This window comes from Echeneis naucrates, chromosome 14, assembly GCF_900963305.1.
Source record: "Echeneis naucrates chromosome 14, fEcheNa1.1, whole genome shotgun sequence".
NCBI classification, from domain to species: Eukaryota; Metazoa; Chordata; class Actinopteri; order Carangiformes; family Echeneidae; genus Echeneis; species Echeneis naucrates.
In genome coordinates, this window is record NC_042524.1 from 10,400,327 (window position 1) to 10,414,764 (window position 14,438).

Here is a 14,438-nt window from a genome sequence, read left to right on the forward strand (position 1 = left end):
TTGAGGTCGGTGTAGATGTCGGATTTGAACATGTATAATATGTGATATATAAAATATACAATAATATTGGTATATGTTACAATATACCAACAGCCTAAATGAAATTAAACCAGTAAATGCAGATGAGAATATTTTCTTCACAGGCCCAACTGCACTTTTGCAAAAAGTTGATTATTACTTGAAATACAGTGTATATGGACTATTTATGTCCATATATAGTGTGAATAAAAACCTCTACTATTTAGGCAATGTAATTTTGAATAAAACTAATATTAAAATTATTATACTGGATGTCTGTGCAGCTTAAATTTTGTTTTATTTACATTTAGCTTGTGATCACGAAGTAGATAAAAGACATTTGTGGATTTTTCCTACTGAGGAAAACAGATGTAGTTAACACTAAACAATACAGATTTCACCCTTTCTTTTTTTTTTCTGTTTTCAAGAGCAAGCTCTGCCATCATTATCTGACATTCATGATGTTCACAGTCTCTCTTTGTTATTGTCTTTTCTATCTGCATGTGTCCTTTGTTTCCCCTGAAACACTTTGAGAAGGTACTTGGCAGGAAGCAGGACTTAAAGAGCTCTCTCTCAATAAACATTACTTGTCTGGAGCAGAAGTTATTTTTAACACTGCAGAGAGCCAACAAGTTAAATGTAAAGGATGTCAAACTACCAAGATAGTCTGACAATCATTTCCAAGCCAGTCCAAGTCCCACAAAATCATCCAGGTGAGGTATTTTTAAAATCACAAGCCTTGCATGTGGTAATCAAAGTCACAGCACCATGAATGATGAGCCAATATGACAGCTGATGCAGAAATCCTGCTCTGACCTTTAACCAGCAGGATGACTTGTACATCAAGTGGTGCTGACCGTATTGTGACAACTATCAAGCGTGCAATACTATCTGAGACAAGAGTTTGCTTCACTGCGTCATCAAAGCAGGTCCTCCACGTCCCCCTGTATGACTGTGTGTCTATTTCATATTCCAGTCACAAGTCTGGGTGGTGCAACTGCTGAAATGGTAGCAGTTTGGTATTTTGTAAAATTTTTTTGGAGGGTGATGGTGTTGGTGGGGGGTGTGATAGATTAAGTTTCGTGCCTCCACGCCTGCCTCAGATGGTATCGCTGCTCAAAAACACGTTGCATGCTAAATATGTTCACGACCGCAATCATATTTGCTTGATAATTGCTGTGATGGAAAGAAAGGAAGATTTAAAGAAATAAATAAAGTCAAATTTACCCTCAGTTTTCAAGCATACTGAAGATGCTGCCAATGTTTTTAAGAGCCCACAGCATGCACCTCTGTCTGTGCAAGTCTGCATACTTGTGTGCGCGCGTTGCAAATTAGTGTACTTGTAAGACTATTATTTGTGATATTATTTTGCGTGAGTGTGTGTGTAGGTGCCTGTGTGTACAGTGTGTCTAAATTGGAAGGCTGTAATTAAATGCGTAGACCTCTCCACTATCTCCTCCTCCAGCCAGCGCCAGTGACGCACAAACCGCAGCACAGCCATGAGTCATCAGGCCCCCAGGATCACCACCCCTCCTTCTATCTCTCTATCCCTGCCTCCATCCACCTCTACACGGCTCTCTATAACCCTCTCTGCCTCCCTCTCTACACATTCCTATGTCCCACTCTTTCTAAATTACCCACCATCCCTCGCCCCCTCTGGCACGCGCGTGATGCGAGCAGCCACTTTTTCCCTATACACTCCTTGAGATTCGTGCTCAATTTCCACCTCAATCCGACACGCTCCCATTCTTCTCGCCACATCTGGCCATCGCTCTCTGCTACCAACCCCCCTCCGCCACCAACCCACCCTCTTCTTTCGATCCCGTCTTTACCCTTTTTATCTCCCGTGTTAACCTCTCCCCGCCCACATGCCAACCGGAGGGTTATTAAGTTTGCCACAGCTGCAGGGAGAAGGGGAACAGAAGTTGACATCAGGAGGGAGAAAGAGGGAGAACGGTATGAAAAGCAGAGGAAGAGCAGTATTGACAGCGTTTGCAGTGTGAGGAGAACGCTTTGAAACAAAAGAGAGAGCGAGAGAGAGAGTGACAGAGTGCAAGAGAGAGGGAGAGAGAGGGAGAGAGAGGGAGAGCATGATTTGAAGCATTTGTCACCTAGTGTCCTGAATTATTATCTGACTCATGCCAATCTCTTATCTTCTCAGCTAAACACACACACACAAATGGATATTCTATAGGAAAAAACAGGAAAAAATCAGTACAAGGACCGTTTTTAAGTATCAAAAAGCGTAAAAGAAGAAGAGTCTTGGGGGCACTGAAGAGCAAGGATGAGAAACACTCAAAGGACAGAGAGGAGAGAATCTCTCTTGACTGTCTGACGAAGTCGCGAAGAGGAAAAAGGGGATGTTTCATTTCCATCTCTAAGTGTTTATGATATGAGTGGGTAGGGAGAGCATATTAAATGTATGACTCATAAATGTGTGCGCCTCTGTGCCCCACCAACGCCCTGCAGAGAGGGTTGCATCCACTGCTGCAGAAGGGATAGGGAGAGAGAGAAAAAAAAAAAAAAAAGGCAATTTCGTGCTTTATTTGGTGTGGTTATCCAATTAGTTACACAAAACATGTGGCTAAGCGGATGTATGCCAATATGCTTCTGTTCCTGATAGATGTTTTATCCTCAGGAGAGCCTTCAAGAATATGTAGCAAAGCTGTCTGATGAAATATTACATTCTAGGTGCAATAGTTTTTGTACGCGGCTTTAGTTGTTTCAGTTTGACAGAGGGGATCATGCACTATTATCCTCTGAGCTGACAGTGATAATTCAAGGTATTCTGCTCACAGATGCTGCAAGCTTTGTGTTCATTAACAAAGCCACGTGGCTTGATTGTACAAGGGTTTCCCATAGTGTATTATTTATTATCTTGTTCCAACATGTGCACATTAACTGCGTGTACATCCTGGACATTACTGATAAAGCCGCCTTCCTTTTCGCCATTTGAATGAACCCAAAAAAATAATATGAATAATAGAGTAGGCTTCATCTGTAATAAAATATATAAAAAATAACCAGCGCTCATTTACATGATAAGGTGGTTTAAGGCAGCAGGGGTTTGGTACATTTGGTACATTCTGCAGCTTTGAAATCAACGTGGAAGATTTCAATGTCGAGTTTGAACTTAGTGATGAAAAACAGGGACACTGGTTGCATACATATGCCTGGTATAAACACAGCCCTTACTTCGACACTGTTAATCCAAAATACAGGCCTTGCAGTGGGTGAATGACTCAACGTTGTAGCCCTAGATACTACTCCACTGGAGTACCCCACATTTATTTCAAACATTTGAAACATTTATGACTTCAGTTTTATCGCCTAAAGCAGACTTTGAAGAATAGACACTTTTAATAGCTCACAAGAGTCGAGCTCCCAAAAATAATAATAATAAAATAATCAGGCCTCACAAAAACTGTCAGATGGCGATAATATCAGTGAGTGTGGGATTTAAATGATTGCCTCGAGCATACATAACCTAATTTCTGGCTATATCTCTCTGCCTAAGCTTGTCGGAGTAGCAGTAACAGTGATGTACTTCGAATACATGTGTCTAACTATTTGCAGAGATGAAAGCAGATTTGAATTCCATAATAAGCAGATACATCAGAGGAATGTAGCATTTCATTCAGTCTGCAAACTATTATCCTTGTGTTGCAGCTTTGTAAGAAATCCCTATGGATCTGACTCACTTCAGCTTCAGCGATCTAGATTGCTGTGAAACTTGACAGCAAGAAACAAACTAAAAAACCGTTTGCTTATGCTATTGAATAATGTAAACACGGGTATTGTATGACAGCTTGTTACAGTTTCCTTTATGTCATGAATGCGGCAAAAGGAGTTTTGACAACCTGGTGATTAGGCGATATTACTCCCTTCAAAGATATAATATCTCCAGTTCGATATCAGCTAGTGTGCTACATTTGTCAGTCTCTTGATGTTGATGTCTTGATGTGTTATTCCTATGTTTCATTAGAATGTCAAACAAAGCACTAACCCCCCCACCCCCCCCATTGGAGATGATGAAGCCGAGAAAACAAGCTGTGTGGCACGTGTGAGTACTGCTTCCTGAATTCTAAACTAAAACAATTACATTTCACCTATCCGGTTCACCCGGTGCTCCCGCCCACTCTTACTTCATGCCAGATGACATTACAGTAGATTACATGGACTTCCACCATGTCATTTAGCACATGTCACTGCACATATTGCTGAGCATCCTTGGATACAATAATGACAGCTTCTTGTTTAAGTACAATCAAAATGAAAACCGTAGACAGCAGGTCCTGATTCTGTTCAATGATTTTAACATATCTAATTCTGGGATTATGGATACAGATTCTTGAACTGTTTTGAAATATGGGCTGACCTAATGAAGGAAATTTAGCCTGTGTGACCTGGCTGCAGTGTGCCGGTGCTTAACACTGACGTGTGTTTGTATGGGGCTTCACCTGTCATAATAATGTTTCCCATAAGTCCTTTCATGCCACATCATGGATGCAGATGGGTGCAGTGATCTGTGCCCTTTGTGGTCCTTGACTCTTCCCGCCTCCTCATTTAGCCGGTAGCTGTTGTTCATGATGACCACTGATGTTCCTTTTGGGCTTTTCAATTCCCTGCTGACCTTCATAACAACAAAGAGCAATATGAATATGAAGCAATATGAAATATGTCTTGAAGTATGCTTGCTGATTCACTTGCCAATCAAAACATATTGTTGTAGATATCACAGTGTTGTATCTGTGCCATCTGTATCCATCTGCATGATTCACCCAAAGCTATTGCCATTTTGCCACATTGGATTTATGAAATCTTTTCAGATTTTATTCATAGTCTGAGGGTGGTGTTGTTTCCATAGAAAAAAAAAAATCCCATTTTTTTTTTTTATTTCACATTTGATATTGTGCAAACTCTAAAGCCTTTTCAAACCAAGAAACAATTTACAGAACTGCAGAGAAGCCCAGATAGGAAGTGAGCGCACTGAGCTACAGAACTTGCAGGCAATTTTCTTTCTTTTTCTTTTAGATGAACTATGAATGTCACTGATTTATAGCTCATTTTTATTTCTGTAATTTAAACTTTAATATCATAAAAACTGAATAACAAGAGTAATATAATTTGTTGTGTCTTTTTCAATAAAGTTATTTTTATATACAACATAATATACTTCTAATATAATATAGTATATAGTAAGTATAAGTATATATAATATACTTATAATATACTTCAGGACCCTGGCATTGTGTACACTGTTGCTGTCATACCATCATGGCTTATTGGGCCACTCGAATACAGCAGTAGGTTTATGACACCTAATGTGACATGTCAAAATGTCATCACATCACAGACATTGGACCTATCAACTGATCAGCTATCATTAAACGAACACACTAGCATACATCTTCAGTATATATTACTACTAAACCCAAAAGTGAGGCCCCGTGGTTCCAGAAGTCTACATATCATATTATGAATGATGATTGCCGACCGATTATATTTCACCCGCAGGAGACACTTCAACGCCACCTCTGCTCCTTTGGTATTAGAGCAGAAGTCCCCGGCCCTGCATGTTTCAAATGTTTCACCTGATTCAAAGAAGTGGCTTGTTGTTACACCTGTGCTGATCATTTGAATCAGGCGTTTTGGAGCAGGGAAACATCTAAAGCATGGAGCGTAAAGCTGAGTGTTGGTGACTCCTTTATTAGAAGAAAAAAATAAATCAGGGAGGTGATGATGTATAAACAACAGCAGCTTGTGTGAATGTTTATATCATCAGAAACACTATTTCAGTAGTATTTCAAAAACGAATATTTTGCTGCTGTGTTTGATCCAATCTACGGCAGCCGATAAAAATGGCTTACCAGTGTTGACCAAGGACGTTTGATGTCTCTCCAAAAGGGCTTCCCTGCTTTTCAGTTGTCGTTCACGAGATGAGAAAAAAACAGACACTTACAGTAATACCTGCAGTTTTATCCATAAAAGTGAAAGCGGCCGTGGTTTTTCTGATATCCTTATACACATCTTTCCTGCTTTATACTCAGCTTACAGAGATCTCTTGCATTTATTTGAGAGTAGTTTTCAACAGGAACCCTGGCCTAAGATAAGTCCTGACTACATGGCTCTGAGCCTCCTGGGCCCGGCCTGCAGTCTCTCTCAGTAGTTTTCCACTCACCTGGTTTTTCTAAACTGCCTTTGAGAGAGAAAATGGCGACAACTCCGTCTTTCACAGCAATGGCGGCGTACGGAGAAAGTTCCCGGAAGTTAGCATAAGCTAGCCGCCGCTCAATGTGTTTTAACGGAGCAGACTGTCGGAGCTAAACGCGCTTCAAGGTAAAATGTTGAAATAATCGTCTTTCCGTAACAGTTGTGCAACGACATCAAATTGAGGAATTAAGTATGTTGACGGATGATCACTGTCTTGATTAGTAGATTTAGAGAATATAAACCGATAAAGGTTTAAGCTAGCACAGTGGATAATGATAGCAACAGATGCCACAGGCGGATACATGCAAATTATGTTCTTAAATATTACTTAATTATAACTAATATGTAGGGAGAGCGATTGTAGTTCAACTTTTATTTGATTTTAATGTACTATTGAGGCTGCGTAATGATGGGCAAAGCATTGATTCTGGACTGTGGGTCATAATGTGTCTTATTACCACCCCATTGCACACACTTATTACTATACAGGCCAAAAATAACAGTTCATTTTACATAACAACTAGAAAGTCAGCTATTTTGTCAAATAGTGCAGTTGATACATTTATACAATACTATATTAGGGCTGTGTATTCGAATACAGGAGCATCCCCATGCAGCAAAGCATACCATGGTGAAGACAATTCAAGGACAGCAGAGAAAACAGAGACATGCTGATCTATTACAGCTCTGTGCTGTTGTAAACAACTTCATAACATAAACATAAAACTGAAAATATTTATATTTTGTTGCTGTCAACGACTGTACAGGTTTAGCGAAGGTAAGAGGCTTAAAAGCAATTCACACAAGTAGATATTGATGAGTAAGAGTAGTTAACAAAATGATAGAAATACATTTAGTTGCTATGAATGGAAATCAAAAATGTATTTATTGGAGATGGATTTCCTGTAAGTTATCGTTATGTTGTGAGTCCAGACTTATTGTGTAGTCAGCTGGAAAATCATTGTTCGTCACCTGTTAGTCTGTCTCAGTCAAATCTGGAAGATAAAAGTAAAATTAAGAGAAAACATTACAGTTTACATTGTTGTAGACGGCCATACATACGTTTAGTAAACTTAACATAGTTCAAATCAATTAACACAACTATTAAAAAAAGCCCTTTGCATGATGTCTGGTAAACCCGACTGCCTTCTGCCCTGGACCACAAGTATCTCTTCAGCCTGTACTGGTTCCTGTCTGCCTGTCCAAGGGGGTCCACCGCATGTTCTGAGCGTGTTGGTCTGCTCACTGTTGTTGGGGCTCCTGTCTCCCTCATCCCTGACACTGCTATGTACACTGAACGGATTCTCTCCTGCTGTGTGTGTGTGCGTTGCTTTTTCTGCTCCCAATGACAATAAAGGTCATTGTCAATTAAACCTGTGGCTGTGTGTACTGTGTTGGGTCCTTCCAACTTGTTGGTTTATGCATATTTTAAAAAAAAACAAAACAAAAACAAACGTGGAGAGAAGATAATCAGCAGTTTAGCATATGGCACCAAAGCTCTGAAAAAATGAAGACAAAAACAGATAATTCTAGTTTTTCTAAATTTAGATTTCCTGAACGGCTCTGTGTATCTGAAGCTGTGAGATTATTAGCTTGCTTAAAGAACAATTTCAAATCTAAATAGTAATGAAAAGCGTCTCACTATGAATTGGAAGACTCTCGGTTCGTTTCGCTTTCATCTCAACCAAACTGCAGTCTATGTCCACTACAAAAGTGTTTCAATCTGTGCAATATTTCCAAATGCAATGATTGAGTTGCCTCTCAACACAGAAGAAAAGCCTTTCGAACCCTTTAACCTGACCTTCAGGTTTTGCAACAGTTTTATGTAAATTTTTATGATATTGAGTTTATACAAAATATTTGTGGAGAAAAGGTTTCACGGTTACAGATAGGTGATACTTGAAATTGACTTTCCTATTATCCCACAGTGAACTAAGCCCTTGGGAAGAAACCTTTTGTAGCCGTCCTACCTGCAATGAAACTATGTAACAACCATAACAAGTTCCTGGCCCAACTTGCTGTGATTGTGTTGTGGTTAATACTCTGCATTGTGGTAACAGCATCCCAGGTTCAACTCTGGGTCACAGCAAGTGATAGTGGTGTAGTTTTGGTTCTGGTTTGTGGAGAAATCATTTAACAGTGACAAATAGGTTAGACTTGAAATTGACTGCCTTTTATCACACATTGACGTAAGGCCTTGGGAATAGACTCCAGAAACTTTTGGCATCCCAACTATAACAGCTGAAATATGTAACAAGCAAAACATTTGGTGCAACCGAAGATCCGTGACTGTATAGTGGTTAGTACTCGGCCACAGCAACCCTGGTTTGAATCTGGGTCACAGCAAGAAACAGCAGCACTGTTCTTTCTGTGTTTTGCTTCCTGTTGCTCATGACAGAATGCAATTTCATGACATGTATTGGCAATTACAGAATGGCCACAGCTTTTCCTCAAAGACATCACAGGGCTAGTGGTACAAGTGAAAATGTGTCTGACTACAGATCAGAAGATTCTAGTTTTGACTCCTGACTATCTCAGTTTAATCTCCAACTTGTCAGAGCCAAAAGCTCTGGATTTGAACCAAACTGCAGTCTATGTCCACTGTAAAAGTGCTTTGCTCCACACAATATTTCGAAGTGAAATGATTTATGTGCCTCTCAACATACGAGAAAAGACTGCTGATTCCTTAAAAACTTGAGTGACCTCTAGCATCCCAAGCAGCTGAACTATATGATAAGGCTGACAAACAGCCATGATTGTATAGTAGTTAGTACTCTGCAATGTGGCTGCAGTAACCCTCGTTTGAATCCAGGTCATGGTAAGAGGAGGTCTGCTTTTGGTTTGGTTCTTTTTGCTCATGAAAGAATACAATTTCATGACATATAATGGCAATTACAAGATGAGCTCAGCGTCTCACAGCCTGCCTGAAGCAGGGCTAGTGGTGCAATGGCTAATGCAGCTGACTCCGGATCTGAAGTGTCTAGTTTTGACTCCAAACTAGCTTGCTTTAATCTATAGCTCGTTACAGCCAGAGGACCTGAATTTGAGTCAAACTGTGTTCAATATCTGCCACAAAAGTCCTTATTGTCACACAACATATCTAAATGCATTGGCTGAATTGCAAAAAGCTTTCTGAATCCTTCATGCAAAACTGTCGTCCAGCCTTCTGAGGTGTTTTATGTACTTTCTGATGATGTTGACTTTAAAGTACTGGTTTGTGGAGAAATCATTTAACAGTGACAAATAGGTTAGACTTGAAATTGACTGCCTTTTATCACACATTGACGTAAGCCCTCGGGAGTAAATTCCAGAAACCTTTGGCGTCCCAACTATAAGAGCTGAAATATGTAACAAGCAAAACATTTTGAAACACCGAACAGCTGTAATCGTATAGTGTTAGGGTTAGCCCTAACCCTAACCCTAACCCACTCTGCGCTGTGGCCTCAGCAGCGCCTCTGGGTCATGGCAAAAAGAAGCAGAAGTGAGCTGTTTTTGTTTTTTGTTTTTTTTGGTTCCTGTTGCTCATTAAAGAATGCAATTTCATGATATACAGTGACAATTATAGGATACAATCGGCTTTCCCTAAAAGCAGTATCACAGGGCTAGTGGCACAACGGATAACCCCTCAGACTAGGGATCGGAAGTTTCTAGGTTTGACTCCTGGCTAGCTTGGTTTAATCTTTAACTTGTCATTGCCAGAAGCCCTAACTTTGAACCAAACTGAGAGTCTATGTCCACTGTAAAAGTCATTTTCACTATCTAGATGCAATGTCTAAACTGCCGTAGGCAAAGAGCCTTCTGAGTCCAACATTATATCTGTCCTCCAGCTGTTGCAACAGTTTTACGCACTTTGTAACCGTATTGATTTTATTGAAAGCATTTGTTTGTGGAGAAAATGTCCAACAGTGGGAGACAGGTTAGCCTTGGCATTGACTGTCTTCATCACGCATTGAGCTAAGCCCTTGGGAGTGAACTTGAGGAACCTTTTGCAGCCATACCACATGCAATCAAACTGTGTAACTCCCAGAGCAGGTTGTTCAATCGAACAGAGGTGATGGTATAGTGGTTAGTACTCTGCGCTATGGCCACAGCAACCCAGGTTTGAATCGGGGTCACGGTAAGATGCTGTCTGTTCCTTCTTTGGTCTTCCATTTTACACTAAACCGGCACATTTCCAACACAATGTATGAATAAAACTTATGATGACACTGCTCTGTAGACCAAAGTGCGTAGGTACAGTTACGTCAATGGTGACTAAGAATGGGAGCCAGTGAGTAATTGCTTTTATGTTGATTGTTACAACAGTCAGCTAAAAAACACAAAAAGGAAAATTAAACAAAACTATGTTAGGAAACAATTTACTAAAAACTAGGATCCCACTCAGCAACAGTGACGGAAATATTCTCCTCATTATTAGTGAGTTGGTCTTGCTGATATTGTGGTGCATAAGTTTTGGAAGTCACTAGATATTAGCATAACCACCAATAAAAACCAAAATCAAAATTTGAAAGTTCTGGCTGTGCTTTGAAGGGCAAGTGGACAGTAAACAACCGCAGCAATCCCGGTTTGGATCTGGGTCATGGCAAGAAACAACAGTGGTCTAGACTGGGTTCTCACTGTGTTTCTTGCTGTGTTTGACTGTAGCTGATGGCAAAATTCAATTTTATGACATATAAAGGCATTCACAGGGTTCCCTCAGCTTTTTATGGTTTACCTGCCTGTAGGGTTAGTGGTGCAATGGATAACGTGTGTGAGTACAGATCAGAAGATTCTAGATTTGACTCATTGCTAGCACAGTATAACCTTTAACTTGCCATCTGAACCAAACTGCGGTCTATGTCCACTTTGAAAGTCTTTCGTTCCACACAATATTTCAAAATGCAATGATTGCATTGCCTGTCAACATAGGAGAAAAGACTGCTGAAACCTGGCTTCCAGCCAGCTTTATGTACATTCTGATGATATTAGTTCTATAGAAAATATTTATTTGTGGAGAAAATGTTCAACTGTGATGAACACGTCAGCCTTGAAATTGACTGCCTTTTATCACACATTGACGTAAGCCTTTTGGAATAGACTCGAGTGACCTTTGGCAGACCATGTAATGCAGTTAAAATTTATGATAAGCAGAACAATTTTCAAAACCAAAGAGCTGTGATCGTATAGTGGTCAGTACTCTGCGTTGTGGTCGCAGCAACCCTGGTTCGAATCCGGGTCACGGCAAGATGTTGGAATGCTTTAGTATTGCTCTGGTTCCTGTTGCTCATGACAGAATGCAATTTAAAGACCTATATTGGCAAGTACGCGATGCCCACAGCTTTTCCTCCATAACCTATCACAGGGCTAGTGGCACAATGGATAACACTAACTAAAAACATGAGTGACCTCTAGCATCCCAAGCAGCTGAACTATATGGCTGACAAACCTGAATTTGAGTCAAACTGTGTTCAATATCTGCCACAAAAGTCCTTATTGTCACACAACATATCTAAATGCATTGGCTGAATTGCAAAAAGCTTTCTGAATCCTTCATGCAAAACTGTCCTCCAGCCTTCTGAGGTGTTTTATGTACTTTCTGATGATGTTGACTTTAAAGTACTGGTTTGTGGAGAAATCATTTAACAGCGACAAATAGGTTAGACTTGAAATTGACTGCCTTTTAGCCCTCGGGAGTAAATTCCAGAAACTTTTGGCGTCCCAACTATAAGAGCTGAAATATGTAACAAGCAAAACATTTTGAAACACCCAACAGCTGTAATCGTATAGTGTTAGGGTTAGCCCTAACCCTAACCCTAACCCACTCTGCGCTGTGGCCTCAGCTGTCCTGTTTCGACTCTGGGTCATGGCAAAAAGCAGTAGTGAAATATTTTAGATTACAATGCAATTTCATGATAGACAGTGGCAATTATAGGATACGCTGAGCTTTCCCTGAGCTCAACAAGTCCAGGCTAGTAGCACAATGGATAAAGCACCTAGCTATGGATTAGAAGTTTCTGGGTTTGACTCCTGGCTAGCTTGGGTTAATCGTTAGCTTGTCATGGCTAGAGTTGAAATATATGACACTGTAAGGACAACAAACAAAATGCTCACCGCTGCGGGATAGGTAAAACGTGAGGTTTCGCTGTGAAGAATCTTAAGCACTTTGATAAACTGTCCACACAAATAATGTTGTCATTATCACGTCCAATTTAGTACAAGTTTCCAACTGCTAGTGCTGCATCACTGCCTCGCAGAATCACAGCTCATCATTTGATGAATCGTTTGTTGACGGGCTCCATGAAAAGTCTCAAGGTCTTCGCCCAACACAATGAAGCTTGATATCTTATTTTAAATCTTGAGCCAAAATTAATCAGGTAGAGATAATGATTAACAAGCAACAGACTGATTACATTCCTGCTTAGTCATAACCCTGCATTAATCATGATAATTTCCTTCACCCTGACACCTCAAGTGAACATGCCCTATTTTGCTGCGATATCATCAGGTTGCGATTGCAATTGTATTAACTGGAGGCCGGCTTCCTTGCTCATATCAAAACGCAATCCATTTCTTTTATATCTTGGCCCCCTGATATTCTTATAATACCACAGCAAACCTGTTGTTGCTCTTTCTGTCAGTGTCAATAAATCTGCACAATACACTTATCAAGGCATCTACCAATGGAAACAGCTGTCCACTGGCTGAATAATAAAATAGGGTGTGTTGTTCTTCACTGTGACACACACAGCACAGGTCATGTTTGTCCCTTCAAAATAAGCATTGTATATATTTAATATATAATTAAAACGTTGGTTTAATAATAATGTAACATTGCATATTAAAGTTTAGAATATGAAACTTGGAGAAGAATATAAAAACATTGTCCCATTTTGTTTGCATGAGCCATAATTATGATGGAGCTACATATCCTATAGCGCCCTTATCAGCTAATCAGCTGATAACCAATATCAGTTTTCATATTTAATGAGGAGTTCGGAGGGCTTTTCTTTCCATCTGTTCGTCTTTCTCAGGGTATCGCCAGTCTGCCTGTGCTTTTTTTGCATTAGGTCTACAGTACAGTACATAAAAACTGAAAGTGGAACACAGACAACCAAACTTTGGGTTGGCAGAAAAATCCTTCAGTGGGAAAACAGTTAGTGTTGGAGCTAATTTCTGTTTCATACTTGGTTTGAGACATGGCAACACAAACAACAAACTGAGACCAGTGTTATTTCTCCAGCTCAGAGGACAAATCCTTTTAATGAAAAATACCAACAGCAACTTTTCGTGTCTCAATCCAAGCAAGTCAAACATCATTAAATCCTGTAAATGAGCCGTATTCCTCAGTTTGTTCTCACCACACCATTTCTTCAGCGAAAACACAAGTAACAACTGAGGTTGTCGCATTGTAATCTGATGTGGTCTTCGTCGTTAATACAGTGAAGTGTTTCTTATTATAACGTGATAAGGTTGAATGTTGTAATAATAACAGCTGTTTTAGTAATAACATACTTCTCTAGTTCATCACAACCATTCACTTCCATATTCATTATGCCTATGTAATCTTTGACACACATTTAGTTAACATTTTCGAAAAGCTTTGAAAACTAAACCAATGAAAATGGAAGAGAAAAAATAAATTATATTCTCAGTGATGGAGGCAAGGATCAATGAATGACCACCAACACACTAAGCCATGCATTTTGCGTAGCTCACTGACGACAACAGAACATAGAGGCTGTTGTTGCAGCAGGAGTAGATGAGCACAATCGTGCCGTAATGAACGTGACCACACCTCAACAATGCACAGTGGGTGCACGCATGGGTTTCGAAATTTGGCATTTTGTGGTGAAGTGTGGCTTCCCTGCCAATACATGCACAGTCTAGTGCCATCGTTGTTCACTTGCGGATGCAAGTGCTTATTCTAATAAACTCTCTTGCTCAGTGCTACTGTAGTACGTCTGAGGCAACTGGCTGCTGGCAGAATGTCTTGTCATGAGGCTTTGAATGTGCAGCATTGCCTCACTGTGTGCGTGTATTGTAAGGGGTTGGGTCCCATTCATTTTCAGTAGTGTGCTTGCTGATGCATGTGCCAGATTTCTACAGGGGTGAGGCGGAGAGATTGATGGTGAGCGCTGATGTCGCACGCTCTGATATGAGTCGCCTCATCAACCTCAAATTCATCGCCTGCTTCTTGCCGCCATCCGTCACCGATGCCACCAGTTTCT

At 40.2% G+C, this 14,438-nt stretch overlaps 1 non-coding gene across 1 annotated transcript; it reads left to right on the top strand.

Annotated features, from left to right (window-relative positions):
* The first annotated feature begins 11,382 nt into the window (after positions 1-11,382).
* On the top strand, positions 11,383-11,454 carry trnah-gug (transfer RNA histidin (anticodon GUG)). Its single transcript has one exon. It is a non-coding gene; the product is annotated as a tRNA-His (tRNA).
* The last annotated feature ends 2,984 nt before the right edge of the window (positions 11,455-14,438 follow it).